The sequence below is a fragment of the Stomoxys calcitrans genome, chromosome 4, assembly GCF_963082655.1.
Source record: "Stomoxys calcitrans chromosome 4, idStoCalc2.1, whole genome shotgun sequence".
Lineage (NCBI taxonomy): Eukaryota > Metazoa > Arthropoda > Insecta > Diptera > Muscidae > Stomoxys > Stomoxys calcitrans.
This window is the reverse complement of record NC_081555.1, coordinates 107383311-107411021: the sequence shown is the minus strand read 5'-3', so window position 1 is coordinate 107411021 and position 27711 is coordinate 107383311. Positions and strand designations below refer to the sequence as shown.

The 27711-nt window shown below is 39.6% G+C and overlaps 1 protein-coding gene across 7 annotated transcripts in view; it reads right to left on the bottom strand.

Annotated features, from left to right (window-relative positions):
- Positions 1 to 27711, bottom strand: part of LOC106086071 (glutathione hydrolase 1 proenzyme) — a 136552-nt gene that overhangs the window by 54977 nt on the left and 53864 nt on the right. The window contains exons 1-2 of one of the 7 annotated variants that reach the window (XM_013250596.2): positions 7977 to 8441; positions 6899 to 7171 (exon numbers count right to left, since the gene is read on the bottom strand). The exons of 3 other annotated variants lie outside the window; for them this stretch is intronic. The gene's annotated coding sequence lies outside the window, so the exon portion shown is untranslated. Of the gene's footprint in view, positions 1 to 6898; positions 7172 to 7976; positions 8442 to 27711 lie in introns of those variants that run through there. 3 more of the 7 variants (XM_013250595.2, XM_013250598.2, XM_059367455.1) reach the window with 3 other exon arrangements.

Genomic DNA, 27711 nt, shown 5'->3' with positions numbered 1-27711 from the left:
CCGTTGTGAAAAAGCGGAGGACCACCACTCTGTGATCCGAATCATATTCCAGTGTTTCCAATGCCGGGTCATCCTGCAGATTGACTCCAATTGTTGTGATGAAATAGTCTATGTAAGACCTTGAACCATTAACTTCCATAACATCCAATTTCAGGGGCCTGCCGAGAAACAACAGGACTACATAGGCCCTTGAAAATTCAGCAAAGGTTATCCATGTCATGTAAAACTGCTATAGATAGTGGTGACGCAAAGAAAACGGACTAAAAATTTCTTTTGGTGTAGGAGGACATTTTCGTTTACGCGTTCGTTCCAACCGACAACTCCCACCTCCCGGAAATAACGCCAGCTAATGTTCCGCTGGCCGCCTCATATCACTGTATATTGCGAGGGTTGTCTTTTATATTTCGGGATTTGACAACCCTTGTGTTGCATTCTGTCAAATGACAGCTCTATCGTGAAGCTTGACATTTTTGAGGTTATACGCACTCAGAACGTTTTGACATACGAGCGCTATTTATGTTGTTTACAGTGACCTTCCGGAAACTGCGCCAGCTAATGTTTCGCTAATAATGGAGCCTCTGAACCGTTGATCACGTGTTTGTTCCAACCGCTTCATATCACTGTATATTACGAGGGTTGCCTTTTATTTTTCGAGATTGGACAACCCTTGTGTTGCAATCTCGCAACTGACAGCTCTATCGTAAAACTTGAAATTATTGAGGTTTTATGTATACAAGGTTTTTGACATACGAGCGTTATTTGTGTAGTTTACAGTAACTAATAAAAAAGAGAACCTTTTAGTGCGATTATTTTTTACAACTTTCGACGTGAATTAACTCATCAATAGTGCAACGATGAACTTAATTAAATTTTTGGCGATGATGCTCCATCAAGGACCAGTAAAGAGCCGAAAATAAACAGCAGTCGACTGCGTGGGTGTTTCAAGATGAGCCAAATCCATCAAAAGTTGCTCGCGCACATAGCAATTCCAAGCAAATGATGGCCTGTTTCTGGACATGTCGCAATCGTACCACTAGAACAGCAATTCGGAGTGGTACACAACACTTTGCTTGCCAGTTGTCTTCAAAGAAATCAGAAAACCAACCGCCGAAGACGGATCACTCTTTTCCACGGCAATGCGAGCTCTCACACATCGGCTCAAAGAACTAAATTTTTGAGGACACAAAATATCGATTTGATGATGATCGATTTGATCCGCCGTATACTCCTGACTTGCCACCGAATGACTTCTTTTTATTCCCATACGTAAAAAATAAAATGAGAGGTCAACGTTTTTCGACACCTGAAGGAGCGGTTGATGCGTTCAGAATGCATGTTTTGGAGATACCTTAATCAGGGTGGAAAAATTTAATAAAGCGATTTTCAATGATTAACATTTGGTTTTGTTCTCTAATCCCAAAATATAAAAGGCAACCCTCGTATTATTACAGCTAATGTCATTTACCACACAGGTCATTGATTGTTTGCATTGTTTGTTAATTAATGCAATCTGAACACAACATTCAATTAAGTTGTATCTCACTAAAAGCCGTCAGTTTCATTTACACTACAATTTTGGTTAGTCAATAACTTTTGTTTTCCATACGCCAAATCAGTTCGATGCACGGAAATACTAAATGGCTGTGTTTCTACACTTTTCTATCGCCATGATTGAATGTGAAGCACTTCCAGGAAAGTCATGTCTGTGCATTTTATCTCAACAAATTGTATTAAATTGACCGCATTAGATAAATCTATTCATTCAATCTAAAATCTGAATACACAGAGAGAGAGTCTGATTTGCATATTAGCAACGAAAATGTTTCTTCGAGAAAAAAAAAAACACGAGTGCGAGTGATAAATAAGCATACCAATTTAAGTCAAAACTTAGGTATGATGGATTTTTGCCTGTAAATGGGATTTTAAGTAACGGAATTCTAATTGTTTCTAAATGAATGTATGGACTAATAAATTAAAATGTTTGTTACATAAAGAGGTGGATTTTAAGGAAGACAAACGTTGTAGACAAACATTGGTATGTTTGGAAGAGATATTGAAAATATTTTACTTTCATATTGATAATAAATAAGTCTATTTGTTCATCCTTTCTAATTCACTTAGATCCTTAGATGTTACCAAAGATTTAATCTTGGGCTGCCCTTAGAGCTTACTATAGACCGATGAAGACAATGAGAGGTTCGAATAAAAAGTACGGAAAAGTTGAGTACGAAATTAACATCCACATTTAATCAAGATTCGAGTAGGCCACCCACTCCAAGAATCATCCGACCAGACATGTTAGCGGTCTGACAACAAAGCATGTTGGGTGAATATGTTGCCATATGTTTCCTTATTCGATATGTCGCTGCAATATGGCGAATGAGAAAATCAAATTCAAACATCTGGGAGAAGAGTTCAAATATTTACTCCTAATGCGCAATTAGCGATAATAACAATATGGGACTCAAATGAAAGCTATAAGGGAATAGATAACGAATATAGTCTCGAAGGAGCAATCAGCTTTACAATTTTTTGATATAGGAAGGGGGCGTACCCTCCCCCTCACCCCAAAAGCAGCACCCATAAATGAAAATGGACCGATCGGAGCAACATGGAACTCAAAAACATGGTATTAGGGAGTAGATTACCAATATGGTCTGAAAGGAGCAAAGGCTATAGAATTTGTTGATATCGTAAGGGGGCGGACCTTCCCCTTACCATAAAAGCACCACCCAAAAATAAAAATGAACCCATCGGACCAGGCCACCGTAGCGCAGACGTTAGCATGTCCGCCTATGACGCTGAACGACTGGGTTCGAATCCTGGCGAGACCATCATAAAAAATTTTCAGCTGTGGTTTTCCCCTCCTAACGCTGGCAATATTTGTGAGGTACTGTGCCATGTAAAACTTCTCCCCAAAGAGGTGTCGCACTGCGGCACGCCGTTCAGACTGGGTTATAAAAATGAGACCCATATCATTGAGCTTAAACTTGAATCGGACTGCACTCATTGATATGTGAGAAATTTTCCCATTGATATGTGAGAAATTAGTGGAATGTTGGTTGGCAAAATTTGCATTTTTACCAAATCGGAACGATTTGGAACTCAAATGAAAAGTCTTCGAGAGTAGAAAACGAATTTGATATTAAAAATTTGACCTACGTACCTATGCAGCCGCACCGACCCGAAATTCCACCCAAATGGGCATTTTGGACGATCAAGACAATATAGGACTCCAAAACCCCTCCCCAAATGGGAATATTTGTCAATCATGGCTATATGGGCATGATTGACAAATGAGGAGATATAGACGGCATTAAGTAAAAAACATATTTTTTCGCGTGGTGTTAGTGAAGCCGCAGAAGAACGGGCCGAGCTCAGCTAGTCTTTTATTATATAAAAATTAAATTGTTGCGCTTTGCTTGTTAGTTTGTTTGTCTGTTCCGTATAGACTCAAAAACGGCTAAATACGATTTTCATGAAATTTTCACAGGTGGTAGAGCTTGAACCCCCGGTGAAAAAATGGTACTTAATTTTTTGATATCCGAAGGGGGGGCGGACCCTCCCCTTACCCCAATTTTTAAAAACGCTTCGATGATGGTTGCACCGATTTTAGCGAAATTTTGCATGCCACTTTGTGGGATCCCAAAAATTCGAATTTTGTATAAAATTTTGGGGTCAGCTGGTCTGGGGGACACCCCATCCCAAAACCCACCCGAACGGACATGTTTACCGACTGGTACAATATGGGTATCAAATGAGTGGTATTTAAGAGTAGAGTACGAACTTGGCATAAAAATATCACCCTTAGTGTCGGGGGGGTCTCCAACCCACAAAAATACACCCAACAGGACGCTTTTACCGTTTTGGCCAATATGGTTATCAAATGAGGAATATTTAAGAGAAGAGTACGAGCGTGGTATAAAAATGTAATTTGTTTGTAGTACCAAGAAGGGAGAGAGATAGGCCCTTAAATAAGTATACCGATCGACTCAGAATCATTTTGTGATTCGATTTAGCTATGTCCGTCTGTCTGTCCGTCCATATTCATTTGTGAACAAAGTACAGCTCGCAATTTTCATCCGATTGTTTTCAAATTTGACACAGGCATCTTTTTAAGTCAAGAGACGAAGCCTATTTAAATTGGAAAAAATCGGTTCAGATTTGGATATAGATGTCATATATATGTTCGTCCGATTTGGACTAATACCGCAATAGTATCGTCATTTGTGAACTGATTCTCACCAAATTTACCTCTAAAGAGTCTCTCATGAGTTTCGATATTACAGTCGAATTTGATTTAAATCGGTTCAGATATAACTCCCACAATGTGTCTGTTACTGTAGTGTTGATGCATGGAAACTCCAGCTCCTTCATGATTATTGTCGGTGTTACATTGTTGAAAGCACCTTCAATGTAATGAAATGCTATCTTTGGATATACCTTGACAACGGGAGAACTCTCTATGTATGCAACTAGGTCGTGAAGGGCTGTTTCAGTGGACTTACCCTTACTATGTGCATGCTGTTGCCGAAAAAGTCGATCTCCAGAGATCTGTGCCCAAAGATATGTTACCTCTTAAGAGTATTCAACATAAAGGATGACAGACTAATAGGACGAAAATCTTTCGCCTTCGTGTGGCAAGGTTTTCCTGCTTTTGAAATGAAAATGACCTACGTGTCCCTCCATACCTAAGGTAAATACGGTATTCTGATACAAGCAGAGTATATCTCCCTAAGCCAAGGAGCCAGTCTATCGGACACAGCTTGTAATTGAACAGTGACACATCACCAGGACCTGAGAACTTAAAGGACTCAAAACTTCTTATCGCACAAAGTATTTTCGACTCAGCCACAATTACCCCAGTAACCTGCGACGAATGCATACCAATGCCAAGCTCTTCTAGAGCCACGTTGCCGTTAGAGAGTTTCCAGGGAAATGTGTGTCAACGAGCAGGTCTAATGTTTCCTCACTAGACTTTGTCCAAGCATTCACTGACTTGTGAATATATCCCATCGTAATAGGTCTCGGCTATAGGATCTTCCTTAGACTAAAGGCCTCAGATGTATCCTCCACGTAGCTGCAGAATTTAACCCAGGATTTGTTCTGATCCTTTCTCAGCTCGCTCTTATATTTTCTTAGCTCAGCCTTATAGATGTGCCAATCGTGTGGTGCCCTTATGGCTTTCGCCAAGTTGAAGAGTTTTCTTCAGTCCTTCCTTGGGCAAACCAATTCTGGGGACAACCATGACGGTCGCTGTTTGCCCCTTGGCTTTGCATTAGGACATGCTAACACAAGCGAGTCATTCAGAGCCTTCATGGTCCTCTTGACGATTATGTCCCCTTCATTTTCTAGTCTAGATATTCAGACTACTCTTTGCAAGAATACAGAATCTGTGTCTCCCATTCCCCATACCCTTGAGTGGTTTAAATCCCGGAATTCTTAGTCCACGAACCATTCCTCCACACACCCATGGTTGCTGGATAAGAACCACGTCAAATCCTCCTGCCATCAGGAGGAACTTTAGTGCCGCCGAAGCGGCCTAACAATGGTGGCGATTTATCTGTAGAAATCGGACTATAGTCAGGAATCAAAACTTCCACCATTGTTGAGTTAGCCTCGTCTCCTGACTCCACCAGGAGTTCATCCTCGCAAGACTAGTTAGAACTTGTCATGATAAGCTTCCGTACGCATCCAGGGGCAGGTGAGAGTATCCTCAGGATACTGGGTACTTGTGGCGTGGCCGATTTTTCCTTAGAAGCTTTACTAACTGCTGCCGTCGAAGTACTTTCTGAGTTCCGTGCTTCCCCGCTGGCGCACACTTTGAACCCAGTCCAACTTTGTGACCCACCCACATTGGGCTTGTTGGGTCCCATATTAATGCCATCCCCTCCAGTCTCGATTGTGGCAGGGGGATTTTCAGTCTCCTGCAATCCGCCAGACTTTAGTGATGTGGTCGATACTGCCTCAGGAAAATGTTCAGCTACAACTGCTGAGTCGTCTCCTGATCCCCCAACCCCACCGCTCCAATAGCCCTTAATTTTCAACTTGATGAATCCGTAGGACACAACACCTTCCGTATACTGATGACAGTCGGAGTTTAGTACGAATACTGCATGTCTCCGGTCACCATCAGCCTCATCCAATCTACCAATCTCCCAGTCGGTGGTTGAAAGATTGGGATTACTTCCAAGTATCGATTCTGGATCTGAGGGAATATTTGGTATCCAAGCATGCGCCATTGGTCGAGAAGGAATATCTTCCTTCTTGACTAAATCTAGTGCTGCACTTGGCCAGATCTCACCAATCAATTGAGCGTTAATCCCCGAAAGCAATTAGTCTGTATCGGCCTCGATACCAGCCTGCATCGTCACTAACTGGAGGAGACCCAGGAAATTCCGCAAGGACATCGGAGTACACTGATGACAGTCCATTGACTATCCCACTCCAATTATTCCTAGGTATGCAGCCCTGTTCTTCTCCCTTGTCAACTGTCATCTGTTTGATCTGTATTGCAGCTTTCATATATGGCGTTAAACTATGATATTTTGGATCGCAAATAAAACCGCGAATCTTTGTTTTGACGCCTTTCCAGGGTTAAATCATCTATAGGTAGAGGATTCAACAAAACTTTGCTGGAAACTGGGTTCACAATTTTAACATAGACTTGTTTTATTTGTGTGACATAAAAGAATTGCTAATCATATCACCTCATACTTGTATCGAGTCTATTATTATATTTTTCAAATAATGAACAAATATATTGTCATATGAATACGCTGTTTCTTTTTTAATCCGTTTATCAATTGGTTTTCACATAAGACCATCCATCTTCAACCTACACATAATAAAAACTTGTTGGCATGCTGTTTTTTTTGTTTTTCGTTTCTTCACTTACCTTATGAAAACAAATTCTGATGTAATAATTTTCGCTTGTTTTCTATGGAAAAAGATCTATTCCAAAAGTAGAGAACAAAAAAAAACGTAGTCGCCCAATGACAGCCAGACAATATCACAGTTGAAAATCCTCACAATCGGATGTGTGTCTAAAATCTGGAACAATTTGATTAATATGCGTTACACTTTTTTCTTTAGTTTGCACGCGAATTGAGACAACCAGCGAGCCACTTAAAGAAAGAGTTGTTTTGTTGTTTTTGGCTTGATTGTTTTGCTTTAGTTGTTGTAGTTGTTTAAGTAGTTTTTAGCAAAAGAAAAAAAAAAAAAACAACAAAACTTAAATCCCCCACGTACTACAGGGCGTATGATGGATGCACAAGCAGCACACCAAATGCGCACAGATAACCGAGTGAGTTGTAGCTGGCCAGACAGTCAGTTAATCGAGCCGAGAGAATGAGGCGTATGAAATAAACAAAAGCACCACTTAATGTTTGAACGAGCCAAATCGCATCACACTACACCACAACAGCAGTAGCCGCAGCAGCAAGAAAATCACAATAATAACAACAACAACAACAAGAGCAAAAGACAATTGGAAAAGGCTAAAGATAAAGAAATCAATGTTAACGCATAACCGCCAGTTAAACTTGTCAGCGCCACTAATAAAGTAAACACACTCACACAAAGATAAATCACAGCTTCTCAAACACACACTTACACCCACACTCTCACTCATGCACTCAGCCACACTTATTCATTGGCTCTCCTAATGAATGACCAAAAAAAAATCTACACGAGACCATACGAAATTAGGCGAATTGTTGCCGATATGGAGAGGAAATGATGCGTTTGGCTGTGATTTTGTCTTCATTTGAAATAATTTGCAATTTGTTGTCTTTGTTGCAATTATTGTTATTGTTATTGTTTTTCCTGCTGTTGGTTTTTGGCTTGTGCAAGGGGAACAAGGTGGTTGCTCTTGTCGTCTGCATGAATGAATGAACTCAAGAACACACTGAGTGTGTGCGTGTGTGTGTTGCTAGAAGTAAATCAACAAAATTGTTGTTATATTTTTTTCTCACTTTTTATGGTTTTGCTAGGAATGTAGGCGTATGATTTGCCGGTTACTTTTGCACTGCCAGAAGACCTGCGATGGCTTCAAGTAAGAACAAACGACCACACCAATATAAATTTCTTAAATCTTGTCCGCCCAAGCTCGGATTATATTCTTAGATCTTGTTTTTTTGTCACATAAAATTTATTTAAAATATTTTCTTGTTAATATTCTTTTCTTTTCTTCTTAAATTTCGTTAAACATTGGCGCGGCACTTGTTTTTGTCGTACTTCAACGAGTTTTGTGTTGCGTATGCTTGTTGCTAGTCCAACATATGTGCGTCCATACGCGACGGATACACCACGAGTTTGCTAGGCACTCAGATACTATTAAAGTTGCTGGTGTTGCTTCGACCGTTGTTGTTTTAGGTTTGATGGTTGGTGTCCAACTGACTAATGTTGGGGCCACCGTGGAGCTTACAAGGCACACACTTTTAGTGCTGGGCTTTGTTGTCGTTCTGTCTCTGTTCTCAACAGCGGCGTCACTTTTACATTGAGAAGTGAGTGCGCGCACTGTTGCTGTTGGTGCGGTTTTTGCTTGCCTTGGTTGATTGTGTATGTCTGGGCGAGTGTTTGGTGGGTTGATGGGGACGGTGGTTGTTGTCTCTGTGTGTTCTTAGTTGTAATAGCATAAATAATATGCAGCGGATGAGCAATTTTATTCTATGAGATTTTCCATTTAAAGAAGTGATAGTATGTATATGTATTTATCCATATGGGTGATTCTCGAAGAAGTTGACTTTGCACATTTCCCTAAGAACAGAATTTTGATGAGGACCAAATGTTTAAGGATAGGTTTCCCGGCCGACATAGGATAACTATGAACACCACACCGGCTGGAATTTTGAGCTACGACTTGTGTGGTGTCCATCTTTATCACGGGATGATTAGCTGAAAGCTACCGGACAGGTTGCGGAGGGTGGAAAGCTCCGTTTTTATGCGAAGTAGCTGGCAGTCAGTGATTTTCGAGAGGAGAGTCTCAGTGAGGAGTCAGGTGGCACTGGGTCTTAATTAAATACTGAGTGCCAATGATACTCGAGATGACGAGGTGAGTTATTGGCGCCTTCAAATGACCAATGGCCAACAGCAGCGTCTGTTTCTAGGTTAGGGGCGGCTGGAGGCTAGCGTCGGATCTTGGAGCAAGCGGCTCGCGAGAACGAGGGTTACATGTGCGATCCCACAAAACCCATGCGCTTGGGGCGCTGGACCGCCCCCGGACAACTATGAGAATCACTATAAGAAACAAAGGAATATTAAAAACGGACTCCCCTATCATTGACGACCCATGCAAGCGAAAAATGGACCATGATTTGCGAATCTGCACCTGGAATGTCCGCACTCTCTATAGAGAAGGTGCAGTATACGCGCTGGCGGTTGTCTTGGGAAAGTACAAGGAAGTGCGATGGACTGGGAATGGCTTCACAACAACACTAACGGTGAGGAACTATACCATAGCTGCCATAACACGAGATACGAATTTGACCTGTGGATTTGTGGTTAGTCGGAGACTTAAACACTTTGTCTCAAGCTTTACTCCGGTGGATGAGATGCTACTCACAATCTGCATAAAAGCCAAATGCTTCAAAATCAGCCTTATTTGTGCCCATACCACGACGGAAGACAAAGACAAACCTACCAAGGATATTTACTACGAGCGCCTAGAAGGAGAATATGACCGCTTCGCCTCCCAAGATATTAGAATCGTTCTGGGAGATTTTAATGTGAAGATAGGGAAGGAAGACATCTTTGGTCCAACAGTAGGAAAATTTCGCCTCCACAATATTACATCTGGTAATGGGTTGAGGCAGATAGATTTCGCCGCGGCAAAAAACATGGTGGTTAGCAGCACCAGATTTCAACATAAAAATATTCACAAAGCCACATGGCTGGAGGCCACCCTAGGGCAGAGGGTAGCATGTCCGCCTATGACGCTGAACGCCTGGGTTCAAATCCTGACGAGATCATCAGAAAAAATTTTCAACTGTGGTTTTCCCAACCTAATGCTGGCAACATTTGTGAGGTACTATGCCATGTAAAACCTCTCTTCAAAGAGGTGTCGCACTGCGGCACGCCGTTCGGACTCGGCTATAAAGAGGAGGCCCCTTATCATTGAGCTTAAACTTGAATCGGACTGCACTCATTGATATGTGAGAAGTTTGCCCCTCTTCCTTAGTGGAATGCATTTGAATTTGCATTTGCATGGCTATCCCCCGATCAAAACACAAGGAACTAAATTGATAACGTTGTTCGAGATGGAAACATTCATCCAGTGTGTAAGATGTACGATCGATCCGTGAAGCGAATATAGGTTCTGATCATTACCTTATTGCAGCAAAGGTTTGCACCCGTTTGAACATGGCGAGGAAAGTACGATCTGACACTGCACGGAAGCTCGACATTGAAATGCTCCAAACACAACAGATGGCAACCGCATACTCTTCTCGATTGACCCAATTGTTCGATGAAAGCACTCCTTGTTCCAACGATATAATGGCGCCATGGCAAACTATTGCCATGGAAAATGCCGTGAAATTCGTACTTGGGTAACGGAAGTCTCCCCCAAGAAACCCATGGTACGACCAAGAGTATCGAGATGCTACTGAAGCCAAGAAAGAGTCATATAGAGCAACCCTGTAATCAGTAGCAACGCGCCAGATGAAGGAGAGGTATCGGGAGCAAAGGATGCAGAAGAAACGTCTTTTCGGCAGAATGGAAATGGAAAGGCGTGAGTGTGAGCGAATTGAAATGTGCAGGAGTCAGAATAAAGTCCGGAAATTCTACCAAAGAATTAAACATCAAACCGATGACTTTGGTGCAGGCACATCCTCCTGCAGATACAAGGAAGGATATCTGGTAATGGACACAGACAGCATGCTGAGGATATGGAAAAAAGATTTAACCCAACTGCTAGTGTCCGACGATGGCAGCGAAGAAGATACCTTAGAACCAATCAATGATGATGGTATAGAATGTTCATCCTCTAGTCCAAATGAGGTCCAAGTAGCAGTGACTTGACTGAAGAACAACAAGGCAACAGGAGCCGACGCGTTACCCGCTGAATTATTTAAGACCGGAGGCCGGAGAATGAGGTCCAAGTAGCAATGACTCGACTAAAGAACAACAAGGCAGTAGGAGCCGACGGGTTACTCGTTGAACTATTTAAGGCCGGATGCGGCATGCTGATAAGGCGTATGAATCAGCTTATCTGCGCAATCTGGCTAAAAGAGCGCATGCCCGATGATTGGAACCTCAGCATACTATGTGCCGGTCTCAAGACAATATGGAATGTGCAATTTACGGAGGAATAAGTCTCCTTCCCATCGCATACAAGATACTTTCGAGAGTACTGTGTGAAAGATTAAAACATAAAGTCAATGAGATAACTGGGCCCTATCAATGCGGCTTTAGACCTTGTAAATCTACCAGGAAAAGACCCGAGAAGGACAAATCAACACCTACCATATTTTTGTTGACTACAAAGCCGCTTTCGATAAAAAGGTATTTCAAGCCATATCTGAGTTTGGTATCCCTGCGAAATTAATAAGACTCTGCAGGATGACACTTGCTGAAACGCGTCCCTCAGAAAAAATAGGAAAGTATCTCTCGAAACCATTTAATTCAAAACGAGGTTTCAGAAAAAGAGACAGCCTATCGTGTGATCTAATCACACTTGTCACAAGAGAACACATCCTACTCTCCTATGCCGACGACATAGACATCATAGCTCGGTCACCGGCAGTAGTACCTGCAGCCTTTGAAGCAAGGCCACCTCTCGCAAGACGCAGTTTACACTATACATGACACTGATACTACCCGTGTTGTTAAATGGTTCTGACGCATGGCTAGTTGTGAAAGCAGACGGAGCAGTTCTTGGAGACAGATTCTTCGTAAGATATATGGACCAGTTTGCGTTAATGGAGAATATAGGCTTCTTATGAACCACGAGCTGTATAACGACGATAGCATAGTTACACGCATCAAAATACAACGGCTCCGTTGGCTATGGCATGTTGTCAGAGTGGATGAAGAAGTTTCAGCAAAAAAGTCTTTTGAAGGCAACAACGGTGGTACAAGCATACCGGGATGACCAAAAGTCCGGCATAGGATAGCTGTGAGCACCGCTCAAGCAAGAACATTGTGGTCCGATCTGTGTGGCGTTCATTGCTGTCACGGGAAGCTTAGCTGGGAACTACCGCGCGTCCACAGGTTGCGCATAGTGGAATGCTCCATACGGAATAGCTGCAACGGCGGTCTCGGACAATCAGCGGTATCGAGCGGAGAGTCTCAGTGAAGGGCCGGGTGGCAGCGGCTTTTGCACAAATACTGATTGCCTATGATGCTCGATATGACAAGGCGAGTTATTGGCGCCTTTAAAAAACCAATGGTCTCACTGTTCCCGCGGCGGTCGGTCCTTTGGAGCGGAACGAGCTTGCTCGCTAACAGACACTTGAGGAGGATCGCCACCTCCACATGAAAATGTGGCTATAACAATAGCAACAACCAAAAGCCCGATGGACAGATCAAGTGGTGCGAGCCACTTCGAAACTTTGTATCAGATCTTATAAAATGAGCACAGAAAATCGAGGCGCTTGGAACGCTGCTCTACCTTCAGCTTGCGGAATAAATGTTCTGTCATAGCCAATTAAAATAAAGTAAGGTTTTTCTTAGATTTCAAAATTTTCTTCAAAGGCAAAATTTCAATCATATTTTTTCTATAAAGTTTTCTCACTTATATTTTAAAACCGAAAAAAGAAAGCTGAAACAGACAAGCCAAACGAAAGGCACGTCGCATGTGGTGTAGGTCACTGGCTATACACAAAAACAGCATTGACAGCATCAACATTTGGGTGATCGCCGTGCGAAGAAGAAAAGAGTTTTTGGAAAGATATTTGTGTTTGTTGCTATTGGCATCGTCGGATAAGTTGAATTTGAATATGCGAAGTAAGACTTGATTTGTTTTCTATTACGCTTATGAATCAAGTCGTTTTAAAGAGCCCTCAGATTCAGATGAGTGCTGTACAACTCTAGTTGGGATGGTTGTAAAGCACCATTATCCATTTGACATCTCCCGCTAATGGTTTTTTTTTTTTGGTTTAAAATGTAAAATGAAATGGTCTAAAGCCAGACAATATCCTGCAATGGAATCTCAATAAAATTTTCCGTGAAATTTTCTCTGAAGATCAAATTTCCATGAAATTTTCTCTGAAGACCAAATTTTCGTGAAATTTTCTCTAAAGGCCAATTTTCCCTAAAGACCAAATTTCCATAAAATTTTATCAAACGACCAAATTTTCATGAAATTTTCTCTAAATGAAATTTTTTCTAAGGACAATATTTCGAAGATATTTTGTCTATTTGTAGGATTTTTTTTCTTTTGTCTATGAAAATTTCTCTAAAGGCAAAATTTCTATAAAATTTTCTCTAATGACAAAATTTCTCTGAAATTTTCTCTAAAAACAAAATTCCAATGAAATTTTCTCTAAAGACAAACTTCAATGAAATTTTCTCTAAAGAGAGAATTCAATGAAATTTTCTCTAAAGACAAAATTCAATGAATTTTTCTCTAAAGACAAAATTTCAAAGAAATTTTCTCTACAGACAATATTTCTATGAAATTTTTTCTATTGACAAATTTGTCATACAATTTTCTCAAGTTCAGTCTTGCAATGTTCTTCCATCCCTGTGCGTTAATTACTATGGGGCTCCATAACATTTCTTAGGGAGACATTTATTATGGAGTTTCCCATATTCTTATCATTGACTATATACTTGTACTTGTCTTTGCTTATTGTTTCCACATAGCGTTAGAAGTTTAGTTTTTGCACTCATTGTCAACAGTAACTGCAGAGTCTTGTCTACATATAAATGAAATTGTGTGAGCTGTAGCTGCTATTTTTCAACAATTTTGGATGATTCAATACAAGTGTATAAAATAATAGAGCTAAGCTCATGAAAGATACAATATTATAAGTCCTGTTCCGGTTTTCGAAAACGTAAGACGAAAGATTTTCTTATAAACCTTGACATATCTATGTTAGAATCCATACTCTTGTCAAATTTCTATATAGTAAGAGGAATCTAAAGTAATATCAAACCATAGAAAACTAAGACCTAGAAAATATAGGCAAAAAATATTTTTTCGTTTCGCGAATTCGAAAACCAGAACAGTTTAATAATGGTATAACAAAATAAATACCTTAGTTATACATTATTATTTATTGGTGACTTAGAAAACATGATTTCTATGCATGGATTAGGAGTATATGATTCCTAGATTTCCATGTGCTACATTTTTCTTCATGGTATTGTAATTAGTTAACATTAATTGGCAAAAATCATATCCTTTATATGTAGCTATCAAAAAACGTCCATGCCATTACCAAAATGGTATAAACTTATCTGCTGTGTGACTTGGGGATGATGGAAACCATGCAACGTTTTTGATTGGTTTTGATTTGGCTTATCTTGGTCTTCCTTCATCTCAAATGTGAACATAAATCTCCCCACGGTGTCACCTGGGTAGCTATCTTCAACATCCGTTAAAGGAAGTGCATTAAAATGTGCCACGACTTCAACCTTAGAACGATAAAACAATGGATTGGGGTGTTGGGTTAGTGCCTGTCAGCCGCAGCTAAATTGTGCCACGAGTTCACCTGTAGAACGATAAAACGATGCTTCGAAATCTTGAATAAATAAATTTTAAAAATCGAAATAGATTGAAAACGGATCCCCTCTATGTCAACGACCCACGCAAACGTTTTAATGACCTTGTCTTGCCGATTTCGCTGAAATTTAAAACAGTGGGTTATTTTAAGCCTCCCGATATCTGACCTAAATATGGATTACATCGGACTATATTTAGATATAGCTGGCATATAGACCCGATCTGCCGATAAGGGGTCTGAAGCCAATAAAAGTTTTATTTATTACCCGATTTCAGTGAAATTTGAAAGAGTGAGTTTTTTTGATCCTACCGATATCCGACTCAAATATGGTTGAGATCGGACTACATTTAAATATAGCTGCCATATAGACCGATCTGCCGATATGGGGTCTGAAACCCATAAAGGATTTATTTATTACCCGATTTCGCTGTAATTTAAAACAATGAGTTATTTTGATCCCACCGATATCCCACCTTAATATGGTTCAGATCAGACTATATTTAGATTAAGCTGCCATATAGACCGATCTGCCGTTAAAGGGTCTGAAGCCCATAAAAGATTTAATTTTTATCCGATTTCGCTGAAATTTGAAACTGTGGGTAGTTTTAGGCCCCCCACATAGGACCCAAATATGGTTCAGATCGGATTATATTCAAATATAGCTGCCATATAGACCGATCTGCCGATAAAGGGACCGAAGTCCATAAAAGCTTATTTATTACCCGATTTCGTTGAAATTTGAACCAGTGGGTTATTTTAAGCCTCCCGATATCTGACCTAAATATGGATTACATCGGACTATATTTAGATATAACTGCCATATAGACCGATCTGCCGATATGGGTTCTGAAGCCCATAAAGACTTTATTTATTGGTGAGTTTGTTTATATGTTTCAGATCGAACTTTATTTAGATATAGCTGCCATATAGACGATCTGCCCTTGAAGAGTCTGGAACCCATATATGCTGAATTTATTACCCAATTTCTCTGAAATTTGTATCAGTGAGTTGTTTTAAGCCACCCGCCGTCTGACCCAAATATGGTAAATATCGGACTGTACTTAGAGATAGCTGTCGTATAGATCGATATGCCGATTATGGGTCTGAAGCTCATAAAAGCTTTATTTATGACCTGATTTTATTAAAGTTTTAAATAGTGAGTTTTTTTAAGCCTCCCTACATCCGACCCAAATATGAGTCAGATCAGACAGATCATATTGGAAATGCTTCTATATATGTGGAATTGAGTTAATAAGAACACACACGAATTGAATGATACAAAGGTTTATTTGAGAATGAAAAAATATTCTTTAGAATTGACAGCATGTATAATATATTGAAAATCAATGCTATCTATGTGAATATAATAAAAGAAATAATAAAGTTAATTATTCAAAGTCGATTGATACTCCAACACCCTTCCTCAATCGAGTTCAACGCCAATTGATTTTCGAAATTTTCCAAATAGAGGTGGTTTTAAAGGTTTAGTCATTATATCCGCCACCATAGATTCAGTTGGACAGTAATTGCATTCAACATCTTTCTTTTTGATGTGATCCTTTACAAAATGGAGCTTTGAGTCAATATGTTTCGTTCTGTTACTGAGTTTTTCTTCTTTAATAAGTTTCAAGCAGCTTTGATTGTCTTCGTAGATTATTGTTGGTGAAGTTTGAATTATCTTCATGTCACTCAATAGACGTCTTAGCCAGATTGCTTCTTTGCAAGCTTCAGAAAGGGAAATAAACTCAGCTTCCGTAGAGGACAGTGAAACACAAGTTTGTTTTCTGCAAGCCCAGCTTATTGAACCACCATTTATTTGGAACACATATCCAGAATTGGACTTCCTATCTATCTTATCCTCGGCCCAATTCGCATCGGCGTATCCAATCAATATGTTGTCCTCAGAATTGTTGTAACTTAACTTTAAAAAGTGATTTACTGTTCCCTTGAGGTACTTCAGGATGCGTTTCAACTCTGCCCAATCTTCCTGAGTGGGACAGCTTACTTTTCTCGCAAGTATGGAAACACTCGCAGCAATGTCCGGCCTTGAATTAACACTAAGGTATAAAAGCGATCCAATCAATTTTTGGTATTTGGTGTTGTCTATCAGAAGATTAGACTCGGTTTTTCCGTAGCCAGGATCCAACGGATATTTTGATTCTTTTGCATTTTTCATACCGTATTCCTTCAATATATCAGTAATATATTTTCGTTGGCGTATGCAAAAGTTAAAATTCTTGTCTTAAAAAATTTCGAGGCCCAAATAGGGTTTTGTATTTCCGAGATTACTTATCTCAAAATGCGATTGAATCAGTTTTTCAAACATTCTAATATCTGATTTGCTTTTTGAAACAGCTAAAATGTTATCAACGTATACAAGAATATATATGATCCCTTCCTCTTCCTCTTCCCTTGGTGCATTTTGTATAAAGACAAGGATCCACAACAGATTGTTTATACCCTCCTTTACACAAGACATTATAAAGGGTTGCATTCCAAACATGCGCAGCCTGCTTAAGACCATATATGCTCTTTTTCAATTTACATACCAGATTTTTTCCGCCTTCTTCAAATCCTGCAGGTTGCTCCATGTAAATGGATTCATTAAGATCGCCATTTAGAAACGCTGATTTGAAGTCGAAGTGAACCGCTGTCATTTTCTTTGCACCTGCTACAGATAAAAGGGTTCGAAAGGTTGTCTGTTTGACAACAGGAGCGAATACTTCGTCTTAGTCAACCCCATACTTATGAGAAAAACCGCGAGCCACCAGTCGTGCCTTAAATCTTTGGGCTCTTCCCTCGGCATTTCTTTTTATTTTATACGTCCATTTACAACTGACGATATTGGCATTTTCTGGAGGTACAACCAGATCCCACGTTTCTTATTTCTTTAGAGATGACATTTCATCCTCCATACCACTGATCCATTGTTTACGTTGTGGGGATTCTAAAGCTTGCTTATATGTCTTTGGTTCAATTAAGTTGTCATCGGCGCGTACGCTGTATCCATATCTATCAGGAGGGTTACCTTTAGTTTTCCTTTCAGATCTTCTCTCGGCTGTTTCGCGTTCATCTTCATCACAGGGCGCATCTGTATTATTTTGAAAATTTTCAGAAAATATTTCTTCGCCAGATACAGCATCCTCGTAATCGCTACTTATTTCACCATTTACACAAGAATTTTCTACTTCCTTGCTTCTTATGAAGATCTCTAATGGTATTTCCGAACTTTTATTATCGACGTTATCTTTGGTTTCAGCAATTATAGGTCCACCGACGTCTGTATGAATCAAATCCAAAACTCGACTTAAGTTTTTCTCAGATTTCTTATTAAAAGGCTTCTTGGACATTTTACATGTGACACAGACATCACAAAGTTTGCTTGTGCCACAATCTCTTATTTTCATACCACTTACAAGATTCTGTTTCTGCATTTCCTTCAGTGCTTCGATATCTATATGGCCAAAAATCTTGTGCCAATAATGTTGGCAATTGTTCATATCACATGAGGCAGTCAAAGCTTTTTGTTTTTGTTTTTGACGCAAATAAAAAAGCCCTGATATACTTTCCGCAAAACCAATTTCCTTTCCGTCTTACGCTACGATACTTGCATTTGAATTTTCAAAAACTATCTTCAAGCCCTTCTTTAACATTTTGTTGACAGACAATAAATTGCCTTGAAAAGACGGAATGAACAGCACATCATGTATAGTTATGTTAAAACTTTCGCCCTTGGAATTCACAGTTTGAACAATGCAAGTTCCCTTGCCTTCACAATAAACTGACTCACCATTTGCAACAGTCACTAATTCTCGAACACTTGCATCCAGCGATGAGAAAAACGAGCATTGTGAACTTATGTGGCAAGTTGCACCAGAATCGATTACCCACGATGAAGCATCACTTCCAGTTGAAAATCAAAAGTTTCCCTCTGATGAATTAACTTCTTTTGCTTCGTTGACTTTATAGTTATTCTTTGCTTTCTTGAACTTCCAGCAATCCTTTTTAAGGTGACCTTTTGCCTTACAAAAATGACAACGTTTCACATGATGTTCGCCTTCACGGTCTGAAATCTTAAGTATTGAACTCGAAGCTACATTTTCCTTATTTTTCAAACATTCTTCAATCAAGCAAGTTTCCACGACTTTCACAGTAAGTTCTTCCTTTTTCCGAACTTCTAAAGCTGTCACGAGCGTATCGAATGATGGTGGTAAGCTACTCAGTAGCATTGCTACTAGCCATTTTTCTGAAAAATTTTCACCGACAGCTTCCAGTTTTTCAAACAATAGCTTCATTTCCATTATATGCTCATTTATATCACCATCCATTGAATATTTGAAATTGCAAATTTGTCTCATAATACGTACGCTACTTCCGAGCGTGTCCTTTTCATGGTGAGAACGCAATATTCCCCAGGATTCGTTGGCACTTCCAGCCTTTTTAATGAGCATAAGTTGACTATCTTCGACGGATAAACCAATAATGACCGTCGCTTCCTCATTCTTTTTCTTCCAAATTTTGTCTGGTTCGCTTGGGACCGGATTTGTTACGAATTCCCACAAACCTTCCTTACGTAGAATTAACTCCAACTTAAATTTCCACAAATGGTAGTTGTCCTCGTTTAATTTTGCGAAAGATGTTCTTAAATACTCCATAGCGCTGGACCCAAAACCTATTGGAAATGCTTCTATATATGTGGAATTGAGTTAATAAGAACACACACGAATTGAATGATACAAAGGTTTATTTGAGAATGAAAAAATATTCTTTAGAATTGACAGCATGTATAATATATTGAAAATCAATGCTATCTATGTGAATATAATAAAAGAAATAATAAAGTTAATTATTCAAAGTCGATTGATACTCCAACAGATCAGAACACCGATCTTCCAAGTTAGGACATTTATTATCCGATTTCGTTGAAATTTGACGCAGTGACTTATGTTAGGCTTTTCGACATTCGTGTCCTATTTGGTTCAGTTCGGTTTATATTTGGATATAGCTGCCAAAAAGACCAATATTTTTTTCTACAAAATTGAACAGTGTCTTATTTTTATTAGACCACTCAATGTCCGTACCGAATTTGAGTGCATAAGTTATACAGTTTTCACCAAATTGTGACGAAAGGGGCTTTACTTATATACCCGAGGTGGTGCGTATCCAAAGTTCGGCCCGGCCGAACTTAATGCCTTTTTTCATGTTTTTTTTGTTTTAATTTTACAATTTTGTTGAACTTATCAATTTATTCTTAAATATTTCCAAGTTATTTAATGCAGACAGTCCGAATGACTTACTCATAAATACGGTGACCTTTTGCAACAGCTGGCCTGTAGGCTTAACCTTTGTCTCCCCTCGTAATAGACTTTGTCAAAAGCATTTTGATGGATTTTTTATGGCCACCTAATGCAGCATCCCTACATCACATTTGCCATTTCATCAATGAGGGATGATACGAAATAATTTCATGTTCTTGTCTAACAACAACATATTTGGGGTATGAATTATGTGTATCATAATCATAAATAAGAATTTAATACAGTTGGTGACAAAACAATGACAACATCTTAAGTGTCGCATCAGGTATGGATTATGTGTGTACTTTTTTTTGCCACTTACTGTATATCTACAAGGAAAACGGAAAGCCGAAATATGAACACAAACGAAACTGGATATGTGTTGTATATGGAAAAGCACTGTGGTGCGTGTAAATATTTGCAATTTATTGTTAGTGTGTAGTTCCGTTTGTCTATCTGTCCCTACGTCTATCTATCTGTCTATCTGCCGGTCCATCCAACGAGTGTCGGCATTTGGGAATGCTGTTTGGTGCAAATCAACGATTATGTTGGCATTTAAATTATTGAAGAACTATGTCACTGTCAAAGCTTACATACATTTTATTTATGCTGTATACCTAAAGGTCTTCCGAACAATGACACTTGACAAATTTTTAATATCTAACAATCAAATGGATAGGGGACATTTACAGAAGCGGTGTATAATGTGGAATAGGTATGAATATATCTATGTTGATGTAAGTACAATTGCAACCAATAATGTAATAAAAAATAATTCAATATTGAAAATAACCTTAAAATGAGCATTTAAATAAATGTTTTTAAAATCTAAAAAAAAAGTCTCAAGTTCGTTTTGGACAAATTTTGGATACCCACCACCATAGATATTTCAAATGAAGTTTTAATACAAAAAAATATCCACATAAGAGATAATGTCTGTGTGATATGTTGTTATACCCACCAACACAGGATGGGGATATACTAATCTAGTCAATCCGTTTGCAACACCTCGAAATATTCGTCTAAGACCCCATTAAGTATATATATTCCTGATCGTCTCCTCGTTCTGAGTCGATGTCCGCCCGTCCGTCTCTCGAAATCACGATAGCGGTCAAACGCGTAAAGCTAACCGCTCGAAAGTTTGCACAGATACTTACTATTGATGTAGGTCAATAGAGATTGCAAATGTGCTATATCGGTTCAGATTGAGATATAGCTCCCATATAAACCGAACTCCCGATTTGACTTCTTGAGGGAAGAGGGAGTCGTGTTTATTGACAGTTGCTTTGAATTTTTGAATATCGCAAAGTGAGGACATTTATTGCAGTTAAGACTATAACGGCTAAATCAGATGACAAAAGTTGGTTTAACCAGACATGCAGAGATGCTGTCAGATCGAAAGAGGTGGCATTCAGGCTGCGCAAGCAGGCAAGATCTTCGTGTGCCAATGTGCTTAGTCGCGAAAAATGTCTTCACGAACAGCGTCTGCGTACTAAGGTTCTTGCTTCTACACGAGAAAGTAAGAGCTTTTGGTCGTTCGTGTAAAGAGTAAAGGGTAGTTCATCATCTATTCCAACTCTTGTTAGGGATGATCAAACGTTCACTGACCCGGTAGATAAGGCTGACCTGTTGGCTGATATATTTGCAGGGAACTCCGCCCTGCCGGATAGCAAGCAACCACTCCCCTCAATCGAAAATTTATCTGGCATCATTACCCAACATTTTTTTCGAACTCGTGGAGTTAAAAGCTTTCTTGAGAATCTAGACGTGAGAGAAAGGTTGTGGCTCAGGATATCTCCAAGGCATTTGATAGGGTCTGGCACGGTGCACTACTATCAAAGCTTGCCGCATTTTGTTTCGTTAATGGCTTCGTTCGATTTATTTCGAGCTTTCTCAGAGATGGCACTATTCGAGTCGATATAGATGGGTTCTCATCTAATGAGCATAAATTGACCGCTGGTGTACCCCAGGACTCCGTTCTTTCTCCTTCTCTTTTTCTAATGTTCATCAACGATCTGTTGGGTAAGACCTCGAATCCGATCTACTCCATTGCGGATGACAGTAATCTGTGTCATACGTACTCATTAAACCATAGGCCGAGTCTTCGAGAGATTGAGGACAAGAGGCGGGTTATGATTATGGGTTATGGCCGAGTCTTCTAGAAATTGAGGACAAGAGGCGGGTTATGGACGATACACTCTGCCAGGATTTGCTGGCCATTTCTAAGTGGGGTCGAATGAAACGAGTAGATTTTAATGCACGGAAGACTCAATGCTGCTTGTTGTCACACAAACGACTCGCTGACCCATTACAATCATCTTTGTCTATCAACGGTGTAGATGTTGAGCAATCAGAAGCTCCTGATATTCTGGGCATGACAATACAAAGTGATGTCCCATGGGCTAAACCAGAATTTAATGTGTCGAAAGAAGCATTCAAGTGTTTAGGCTTCCTTAAACGGTGTAAGAATTACTCTACTCCGTCTGATCTTCTTAACATTTACACCTATTTCATAAGGCCGAAAATGGAGTACAACTCACATGTATGGGCTGGAGCTTCAAAATCATTCCTAGAGCTACTGAACCGTATACAGAGGAGAGCGATTGCGTTGATTGGGGACAGTGGGGTATCCAACTCTTTCGCCTCACTTCATCATCGTCGTGTGTGTTCGTCTGATATTCGTCTTCTTATTCCTGATGTAAGGATGTATGTCAGGGATACTAGACATTCCAGGAACTCACACCCGTTTGTAATTGATTGGCTAGCGTACCGCACAATGCATTATAGAGAGAATTCTTATTTCGCCCGAACCGTTCGTATGTGGATCTGACTTCCGGCTAATGTTTTCCCACCCACTTTGACATCCAAAGATTTAAGACAAATGTCAATAAGTCAATCCTTGCCCCCCTGATATGGTACTCTAGGCATTCGAGTTGGTCAGTAAAAGACTCGTCTTTAACGAAAGTCGGGATAACCGATGAGTTGCCCTTGACTCTTTTCACAAACAAACAAAATCTTTTACTTCCGCTTGGAGAAGCAAGAACTTTGGCACGAAGACGCTGTTCGAGCTGAAACTGATCGCGTCTAAGTACTCTGCCACACGAAGTTCTTGTCTGGTTGCGCGGCAATTCATTACTGACACACCTGTTTAAACCAGCTTTTGTCATTCGATTTAACCGAAATTATTTCGGTTGGAATCAATAACTCCTTTCCAATTAAGATCACCTTCTCTAACATTTCAGCTGCCGCAACTACGTCACAATCAAGAAAGCAAAGCTTCCAACTGAAATTGCGGAAGAAATCATTGAGCTCAGCCCAACGAGCTTCTGCATACATAAAAATTGCTTTAGGGCTGTAGATAAAGCGGCACGAAGGGTAGAATACGAAACAGATGCCGAAATAATGCATTGATTGGAATTTCCAAGAGGTGCAAGTATATTAACTTAGTACATTTCAGGGTGCGCAGTTAAGAAAAGATCAGGAGAATTCTGTTCTGTTGCCGTTCGACACACGCAATGTGTGTCAGTTCATTCACTATTTGCGCCAATTCATTCCGGGAAAGCCAAGAGGAATTATGGATATTAAAATCCCCAGCGACAACACTTCACTGTCCGAAAAATCCTCGAAATTCTTGTAATATAATCGGAAAGAGCGTCGAAGCCATTTATAAAAGCCTCCCTATCCGTGTTTGGACTTCTATATAGGAATCCGAATTGTTTAATGTGTGTACCAATCCTGAAATTTTGAATTTTGTGAGTCCAGGTGTTGCCGTCTTTGGAACACTGCATCGTTACGGACATATATATATATATATATATATATATATATATATATATATATATATATATATATATATAAAGTAAGAGGGTGTGATACCTCCATACATCCAACATACTGTCAACCAGAAAACAAAAACCAGTAAAGAAAGGCAAAAGTCGGGCGTAAAGTCTAAATAAGAACCGACTTTTAAACAGATCGTTCGAAAATTGTTGTTACTACGGTCATATAAGTTCAAATCCGGCGTTAAAGATGTATGAGTGCTACAAATCCCCAAATCTGAACTGATTTTGATGAAATCTAACAGATATGTTAAGATCAGAAGCAAAACAATCCGTGCCAGATTTTGTGCAGATCGGTTGAAAATTGCAGTTACTACGGCTGATTTGCACTTAAATCGGGCGATACATATATATGGGAGCGATATCTAAATCTGAACCGATTTTTACCAAAATCAATAGCGTTCGTCTTTGGGCGAAAAAAGGGATATGTGCAAAATTTCGTGATGATTAGACAACAAATACGACCTGCGCTTTGATTACAAGAAAACAAGGCCTCCCAGACGGACAGACGGACATTGCTAAATCGAATCAGAAAGTGATTTTGAGTCGATTGGTATACTTATCAATGGGTCCAGCTTCTTCTCCTTCTTAGCGTTGCAAACAAATGCACAATCTTATAATACCCTGTACCACAGTGGTGGTGTAGGGTACAACATATTGCCGTGTGTACTGAGGTAAAAAGACTCGAATCTCTTGTCTCGTTCAATATTTCCACTGTCCAGTGTTATGCCTTAGGCATTAGTAGCTCAATACATGATAGGGAATGGGAGAGGGTGAGGAGTGGAGAGCTAATACACCCTTTGTGTGGTGAAACGGTTTAATGTGGTTTCAACTTCACTTTAGAGAATTCGGTAAGAAAATATTTTTATACCCTCCACCATAGGATGGTGGTTATACCAATTTCGTCATTCTGTTTGTAACACCTCGACTTATGCGTCTAAGACCCCATAAAGTATATACATACTTGATCGTCGTGACATTTTAAGTCGAACTAGCCATTTCCATCCGTCCGTCCGTAGGTCCGTCTGTCCGTCGAAAGCGCGCTAACTTTTGAAAGAGAAAAGCTAACCCCTTGAAATTTTGCACAAATACTTGTTATTAGTGTAGGTCGGTTGGGATTACAAATAGGCCAAACCGGTTTTAATAAAGCTGCCACATGAACCGATCTTGGGTCTTGACTTCTTGAGCCTCTAGAGGGCGCGATTCTCGTCCGATTTAACTCAAATTTTGCACATAGTGTTTTGATATCGCTTCCAACTAAGTATGGTATAAATAGGTTCATAACCTGATATAGCTGCCATATAAACCGATCTAGGTCTTGACTTCTTGAGCCTCTATAGGGCGCAATTCTCGTCCGATTTGACTGAAACTTTGCACATAGTGTTTTGATATCACTTCCAAAAAATGTGCGAAGTATGGTTCAAATCGGACCTTAACCTGATAAAGCTCCCGTATAAATTGATCTGGGATCTTGATTTCTTGAGCCTCTAGAGAGCGCAATTCTCATCCGATTTGGCACAAATTTTGCACAACGGTTCTACCCATGGCCTTCAACATACGTTTGCAATATGGTCAGAATCGATCTATAGCTTGATACAGCTCCCATATAAACCGATCTTCCGATTTTGCTTCTTGAGCCCCGAATCGGACTACAAATTGATATAGCTCCTCCTCCGTCCTTAATCATTATTCTTTGTTAGCCTAAAAAGAGATATTGAGGAAATAACTCGACAGATGCGACAATGGTTGAGGGTATATAAGATTCGGCCCGGGCGAACTTAGCACGCTTTTACTTGTTTTCATATACTCTGAAGTTCAAATTGGAAATAGCCAATCGCAGTATGTGATACATTCAAAATTGCACCAAATCACGTCATTAGCATTTTGCAGTATTCATGTCATATACATAAAATTTCCAATTTGCTTATCATAAGTTAATTCATACAAATACTTCTATAGCTTGTTGCCGGTTCCTTTTCTGACTGTAGTTAATCTCAATCTCAAATACTTTCTACAGTTTACGCGAATAGTTTTTGCATATAAAAGCCATAACGCCTTATTTTTAATAAAAAGTCCCCTATAAACAAATTTCTCAATCTCCTTTTTGGGAAAAATGCCATCAATTTAATTATGTGCGTATGCCAATTGAATAGCTATTTTCACCGTATACAACAACATACAAATATTCTTATTTTTAAAAAGCTTTTAAATTCGCGTTTTAAAATGGTGTGTTTTTTATGCCAAACATCGATTTAAAATTCATCATAATTAACACTTGTGAACATGTGAAAGGAATAGCAAGGAAAAACAAGTAAAAAGGCATTCAGTTCGGCCGTGCCGAACTTTGCATACCCACCACCTCGGGTATGTATGTAAACCACCTTTCGTCATAATCCGGTGAGTAATGCATAAATACACCCCTAGCAGCTATATCGAAATAGGGTCCGATTTGGACCGGCACGGACTAATAAGAACAAGTCACTGTTCAATTTTGTAGAACAAAATATTTTTCTTTTTAGCAGCTATATCCAAATATAGACCGATCTGAACCACAATGAGCGAGTGTCGAAAAGCCTAACATAAGTCACTGTGTCAAATTGTATTTTAATGCGCCTTTTATTGGGCCAAGACATTAAATTCAGAGATCGGTCAATATGGCAACTATATCAACATTTTGACCGTCTTCAAGAAGAATATCGGGGGGCCAAACACAACTCACTGTTCCAAATTTCAGCGAAATCGGACAATACATGCGCCATTTATAGGTCGAAGACCTTAAATCTCGAGATCGGACTATATGACAGCTAAATGCGCCATTTTTGGACCCAAGACTTTAAACTGGCAGATGGGTATACAACACAGCTAAATATGTCCAAATCTGGACCGATCTGAACCAAATTGAAAAAAAGTTGTGGAAGGGCCTAACACATCTTACAGTCCTAAATTTCAGCGAAATCGGACAATACATGCGCCATTTATAGGCCCAAGACCTTAAGTCGAGAGATCGGACTATATGACAGCTATTTCCAAATCTGAACCAAATTGAAATAAGATATCGAAGGGCCTAGCACAACTCTCTGTCCTTAAATGTCCGTGAAATTGGACAATAAATGCGCCCTTTATGTACCAAATCAAGAGGTCGTGCTATAGGGCAGCTATATCCAAATCTGGACCGATCTGGGCCAAATTGAAGAACGATGTCGAGTGGCCTAACACAACTCACTGTCCCAATTTTCAGAAAAATCGGACAATAAATGTGGCTTTTGTGGGCCTAAGAACTCAAATCGGCAGATCGATCTAAATGGGGGCTATATAGCCCATCTTTGAATTTACGGCCAAAGCAAGAACCTGTGCAAAGTTTCAGCTCAATATCTTCATTTTTAAAGAGTGTAGCGTGATTTCAACCGGCAGACGGACGGACATGGCTAGATGGGCTTAGATTTTTACGACGATCAAGAATATACATACTTTATAGGATCGTAAATCGGGTATTACGATGTGTTGCAAACGAAATGACAAAATGAATATACCCCATATCGTTTGCTTTGTTTGTTTGTTTATAAAGGGTGATTTTTAGCTGTTATCTTTTTGGCAACACTGGTCTAAAAATCTCACGCACCTTTCGTGTTTGTTTTGGTCTAAAATTTAACCATGAATCGTCTTACAAACGAACAACGCTTGCAAAATTATTGAATTTTATTATCAAAGTGCATGCTCTATTAAGAAAGTCCATCGCGCGCTTCTTCCATTCTGCTTCTTCATGCAAGTCAAGCTCTTGCATTTTGGGCTAAAAAAGTTGGATATCATCTCACGGTATTGCTCACCATTCATAGGTTCGTTTCGATTCGCATCATCTTTGAAGAAGTACGGTCCAATGAAGCCACCAGCCGGTAAACCGCATCA